Raw genomic sequence first — 6,733 nt, 5'->3', positions numbered from 1 at the left:
TGTTCCCTGAAGAGGGCAGATGCATCGATACTCGATACCACGATCAGCAATGCAGCGATTGGCTGGCATCAAGAAAATGCAATGACATCATATAATTAAAAAAGCCACCTGGCAAAAAACTTGTCAAAGAAAAGAAAAAGAAGAACTTTTTATAAGGAAACAGACAAACTAACTAACCAACATTAAAGTTAGATAAATTAAATGTGCACTGTTTTGATGAACATGAATCCTAATTATTTATATTCACAATTTTGTATTTGTACACACTTTACATTTTTATTTTAATATTGTACTTTCATTTTTACTTCAATTTGAAGCAGATTTGTTACGTGAGAATATTAATTAAAGTTTCTTAACAGTCAAGATCAAATTATCTGTATCTCTTGCGCTGCATTAAGGCATCCCATAATATCCATCATCACCCACATTAATGCACGACAAAGATTAAATGCACATTTGGAATAATAGATGCATTTCATTAAAAATAGATCTCTTTTCTATAATACTTGGTATGAAAACAACATTGTGTTAGTTAAACAACTTTTAAATTCAAACTGTATTTTATTATCTTATAGTGAATTTTTGGATAAATTTGGGATTCCAGTTACACCAAAAGAGTATGCTGTTGTATTTGGTGCCATACCTCAACAAGTTATACAATTTGTAAGAGCGTGTGGAAGTGATTCTTCTGAGGCAGTATATGTTCAAGACAGCATGTTTTTAGGAAACATTGACATTCTGAAACACAGTTGTACTAATAAACATATTAGGGATATTATAACAGGTGAAACAGCTACGATCATAAAAGCTTATTGTGAAATAAATTGACTTGGGACACATTTCTTATATAGAAATATAAATTGGAAAAAAGCTTGGTGTATTTGTGAAGCATACTGCTTAAATAATAAAATAAAAGTACATGGTATATATCGAGCTAAAAATGTAAGAGGCTTAATTTAGATATTGATTATTCATGTGATTTTTGTTCAATAGAAAAATAATCTATTATTCATCTGTTTAAACTGGATGATTACACCACACCAACACGATGCACAGTGTCGATCACATCAGGAAGACGATTACCATATTCTGGCAGTTATTTCTGACAAATGCCAACCACTTCTCTCCTTACATTTTTCTTATCGATATTTTCTGCCACGCCGTGCAATTTCAAGTTCCAACGTCTGGAATACCGCTCCAATTTAGTGATGCGTGACTCCAGTGTGCTGATCCGAATACTCTCTTTCAACAGCGATGACTTGACTTGAGAAACTTTAGTCTTCACCTCTCTCAATCCGGCAATGTGAGAAGTGTTGGCCGCGACCATCGACTCCATCTTATTATCAGATCGTGTGTTGACGACCTCAGAAAGTTTAATAATGTCGTCCGCGGACTCACCTCGGCCTCTCTTTGAGGGAGGCTTCACTGGAGTGTCAGGGAGCGCGGGGAAATCTACTTCTGATAACACCGAGAATTCAATTTTCTCACCAGGACCATAGTAATCGTGTGACAGCAAGGACGTAGGCAGAAGCAGAGGTGGCTGACATCTTTCTTCTTCGTCGCAGAATTCTCTCTTATCAGTTGACATGTTTTTTAATCATGAACTAATATTAACGCCCGGCGACTACCACTAATCATCAATATAAGGCGCAGACTGTAATCAAAAAGTCCGTTTTATTGCTTAAAATTAACTGTTGATGAGCGCTTGGTCTCAACACTTGTACTCACGGCACCATCTTGCGCGCTCTCCCTCAAACCGCGTGCAGCTGTGGGAGCTGCAAATGGAGATGTGAAGTCGGACACTTCCTGCTTGCTTATGACGCTCGCGCTGTATGCATACTTCAGGGATGGAAATTAACTTTTTTGGATTTCAAAATCTACCAGCCACTCCATGTTTTTACCAGCCACTTTCTTGTTTTTAACCGACAAAATGTTTAACTTGACCTCACTCATGTGTACATTTAATAATAGCTAATGTACAGGCCTAATGGCTTGCAGAAAGGTACAGAAATTAAATAAAGTAATCAAATGTAAAATAACTGCATATTTTAACTGTTTAAATTAAAGATTAATCCTTATTAAACTTACAAAAGCTATTCAAGAGCAGTGAGTGATGCAGGGGCGGATCTAGAAAATTATTCATGGGGTGGCATGAGATCTATGAGGGGTGGCAACACTAAATCTTGTGGATTCAAGTATAATATACTTATATTAAATATACTTTATATTTATATGTTGCTCACGCAAGTGGCAAAACATTTAAACATAGACCAATGTTAAAATCAAAAACATTTTACATTAAAACTTACAATAGAAAAAAAATCTAGTTTTTAATTTCTTTCATTTTTAAATCTTTTATAAGAAATGCTGCAGGTCATAAAGTACTTTGTTTCTCCACCTCCAAGCAAGGACGGACTGGGGCTAAAACACAGCCCTGGACTTTCTCCCAAATAGGCCCAGCATCGAGCCATTCGCCCCAGCTGTGCGCAACAGACACTGTACTATGGTGTACTATGTATTAACTACACTGCACTGTTAGAAATTTCTTGTAATTTTACAGGAAATTCCTGGCTAATAGTTGCCGTAAATTTACTGTAAACAGTTTACAGGACTGTTATTGTAAAATGACTACAACAAGGTACTGTATTTAATACAATACAATCATGTAAATTTACTGGTACTTTTACAGGAATTTCCTGTATTTTCACAGGATAAAATACTGTAAATATTACAGCAAAATTTTATATTTACGGCAACTCAGTAGCCAGGAATTTCCTGTAATTTTAGGGATTTCCTGTATTTTCACAGGAGAGAATATTGTAAATATTACAATTAAATGTTGTAACTTGGATAAATGTCCTCTTTTAAACTTCTACAAAGAAAAACAAAACACTTAGTATTTTTTTATAATTTTTTTTATTTTCTCTTAAAATTTAAGAGAACACAGAGTGCACAATGCACAATCACTCATTTACAACAATCTTTAACATTTAAAATCACTGTCCCTGTACATTGCAACACAAGAGATGCTTTCCATCTGCTATTGCTTTACACGAGTAATATAACAAAAGAGAAAAAAATCAGCAATTTCAAACACATCAAACCAATATTGTGATTAAAGGGTTAGTTCACCCAAAAATGAAAATTATTTAATTAATTACTCACCCTCATGTTGTTGGACACCCGTAACACCTTCGTTTATCTTCAGAACACAAATGAAGATATTTTTGTTGAAAGCTGATGGCTGAGAAAGGCTTCAGATAGGCCTCCATTGGCATTCAGTACATTCCCAACCACAAGACCAATAAAGGCACTAAACACATCGATACAAAGTCCATCTCACTATAGTCGTGGTGCAATAATTTTACAAGTTATTGTGCGCACAAAAATCAAAATAATGACTTTATCCACCAAGTTATTGACGTGAACTCGACGCATGCGCGAGAATATGACGCAGATCCACCGTTCATGACCCAGAAGAGGAGGAATGCCGCTATGGCCTGAGCTCACAGAGACCTACACGGAAGACAATAACTTGGCAGATTAAGTCATTATTTTGATTCTTTTTTGTGCACAAAAACTATTTTCGTTGCATTGTAAAATTATTGTACAGCCACTGTAGTGAGATGGACTTTGTATCGATGTTTTTAGTGCCTTTATTGGTCTTGTGGTTGGGAATGTACTGAATGCCAATGGAGGCCTATCTGAAGCCTTTCTCAGCCATCAGCTTTCAACAAAAATATCTTCATTTGTGTTCTGAAGATGAACGAAGGTGTTACAGGTGTCCAACAACATGAGGGTGAGTAATTAATGAAATCATTTTCATTTTTGGGTGAACTAAACCTTTAAGTTTATTGACATGTCTCCTATTGTCCTGTAGTGTCCCCTTGCCACTAATGTCCCTTACCCACCAATTCAAAATCCAGCAGTTTTCTCAGAAGAGTGCAAACTGGTGCGTTCAGCCCTCGTTTTTTCTCTGCCTTGCTGCCCGTCTGGGGATTTATGCCGCAAAAGGCTCTGAAAACAGGGGGGGGGGAAACACACTTATCAGGTAACATTTAAGACTGATATGACATGGTCATAACCATGACATGAGACATTAAAGGGTTAGTTCACCCAAAAATTAAAATTTGATGTTTATCTGCTTACCCCCTTGTGCATCCAACACAGTAGGTGTGTTTGGTTCTTCAGTAGAACACAAATTAAGATTTTTAACTCCAACCGTTGCTGTGTGCCAGTCAAATAATCATGTGAATGGATAAGGCTCTATGAGAGACAAACACAAAAACAAAAATGCTTAGGCAACGTGCACAAAAACCCTGCTGCTCCTGACGACACATTGATTTGTTAAGACACGAACCGATCGGTTTCTGTGAGAAACTCAACAGTATTTATGTAATTTTTTTTACCTCATATCCCGATGAGTCTCATCAAGTTTTCCCATAGGCTATTTCTTCCGTCTGGTAAGGTCAAGATGGTGCGATCATAGATATATATATATATATATATATATATATATATATATATATATATATATATGCCTCATTAGTGCCGGCACGGATCGGCCGAATGAGGATTCTACATAATATATATCTATGATCACACCAGCTTGACCTCACCAGACGGAAGTAATAGCCAATGGGAAAACTTGATGAGACTCGTTGGGATATGAGGTAAAAAAAATAAATAACATAAATAGTGTTGTGTTTCTCACAGAAACCGATCGGTTTGTGTCTTAAGAAATCAATGTGTCGTCAGGAGCAGCAGGGTTTTTTTATGCACATTGTCTAAGCATGTTTTTTTTTGTTTGTTTTGCTCTCATAGAATTGTTACCTATTCACCCCATTATATGACTGGCGCAGCAACGGTTGGAGTTAAAAATCTTTATTTGTGTTCTACTTAAGAAACAAACACACCTACATGTTGGATGCACTGGGCTAAGCAGATAAACATCTAATTTTCATTTTTGGGTGAACTAACCCTTTAAGGCAGGGGTCCCCAATGTCGGTCCTGGAGGGCCACTGTTCTGCACAGTTTAAATCCAAACCCAATCAAACACACCTGAAACAGCTAATCAATGCCTATAAAATTAAGCATGACAGTGCCATGTTTAAACACACCTCTGAATGAATTCAAGTGTGCTTGCGGCTTCTGCTGGATATTGCAAGTTGAAGACATAGTAGGCAGCGAAGACTGCTGCCAATCCATGCAGGAGGTTGCTGTGGGGCCCCATCACACATGCTCCTTCCATGGACATAATCCATGTGTCTGCGCCGCGCAGTATCTCTCCTGAAACCCATTAACAATATAACTAAAAGCTGCACAACACACTATTGCCACCTAACATGAACACCTAACATTCATGTTTAAGTGGAGAAAGACTTACACAGATCCACTTGAACATTATCTCCTTTGACCACCGCACCCTCCATCAACAACTCAAAGACATTTAAAAAAATTACAGAATTAACTTCTACAAAATTAGGGAAGATTATACGAGAAAAAAAAGGAAGAAAAAAAATTATATATATATACGATAATGTTATAAAAAATGTTCTTGATAAATGTTTTAACAGTTATAAGAAAAGAGCAAACATAAGCTACCTTTATAAACTAACGTTAACTCACTGACAGGAGGCAGACGAGACGATCTTCTCAGAAGTCAAAGCCCGCCATAAAAATAAAAAAAAACCTTTCCACAGACCACCTTCAATGAGAAAGACACCTTTTATGATAACTACACACTTGAAAATATTTTTTCTAAGATGAACGTGCACAGTTCAGTTTAAGATTTGGCACTTTATCGTATTACAAACTGACAGGAGCTAGCCGCTATGTTCGGCAAAACAGCAAAACGGACAAAAAATATATTTATACAAATATATACAATAATGTTATAAAATCTGTTCTTGATATATGCTTTAACAGTTATAAGAAAAGAGCAAACATAAGCTACCTTTTTAAACTAACTCACTGACAGAAGGCAGACGAGACGTTCTTCTCAAAGTCAAAGCCCGCTATAAAAAAACTTTCCACAGACCACCGGACTTTCAGCACGTGCAAAAAAAAAAAAAAAAAAAAAGACACCTTTTATGATTACTACACTTAGAAATAATTTTTCTAAGATGAACGTGCGCAGTTCAGTTTAAGGCACTTTATCGTTAGCTAGATTACAAACAGAATGACAGGAGCTAGCAAGCTATATTCGGCAAAACAGCGAAACGGACAAAAAAAAAAAAAAAAAAAAATATATATATATATATATATATATATATATATATATATATATATATTTATTATAATAATTAATTAATAATTATATATATACAATAATGTTATAAAATCTGTTCTTGATATATGCTTTAACAGTTATAAAAAAAGAGCAAACTGCTACCTTTTTAAACTAACTCACTGACAGGAGGCAGACGTGACAATCTTCTCAGAGGTCAAGCGCGTAATAAAAATCTTTCCACAGCACAGACCACCGTAGATCCAAAGTTTGGATCATTTTACAGACTCGGATCTTTGAATCTCCTTAAGCAAAATTAACGAACTAATCATTTTGAGTTGAATCATGCGAGTTGAGCTAACGTTATAGAGATCTAACGTTACTATAGCTAATGTTACTGAAATATACCAAACGAAAAATTGTGAATATTTCGTACCTGAATGTGGTAACTTTTCCCGGATGGTTTGAGTAAAGACGCCGCTTCACCGCAGTCGGTTCGTGGTG

At 36.0% G+C, this 6,733-nt stretch overlaps 1 long non-coding RNA gene across 3 annotated transcripts; it reads right to left on the bottom strand.

The window, feature by feature from the left end:
- Positions 1-3,850: 3,850 nt before the first annotated feature.
- On the bottom strand, positions 3,851-6,474 carry LOC137088838 (uncharacterized). 3 transcript variants are annotated; one of them, XR_010907583.1, is made up of 3 exons: positions 6,395-6,474; positions 5,121-5,289; positions 3,851-4,017 (listed from the first exon to the last, which is right to left on the bottom strand). It is a non-coding gene; the product is annotated as an uncharacterized lncRNA (long non-coding RNA). The 3 variants fall into 3 exon arrangements; XR_010907582.1 differs by lacking the exon at positions 6,395-6,474 and adding an exon at positions 5,957-6,074; XR_010907584.1 differs by lacking the exon at positions 6,395-6,474 and adding an exon at positions 5,387-5,436.
- Between the last annotated feature and the right edge of the window lie 259 nt (positions 6,475-6,733).

Source organism: Pseudorasbora parva, chromosome 9 (assembly GCF_024679245.1).
Source record: "Pseudorasbora parva isolate DD20220531a chromosome 9, ASM2467924v1, whole genome shotgun sequence".
In the NCBI taxonomy this organism is placed as follows: domain Eukaryota; kingdom Metazoa; phylum Chordata; class Actinopteri; order Cypriniformes; family Gobionidae; genus Pseudorasbora; species Pseudorasbora parva.
This window is presented reverse-complemented; position numbering and strand designations above follow the sequence as displayed.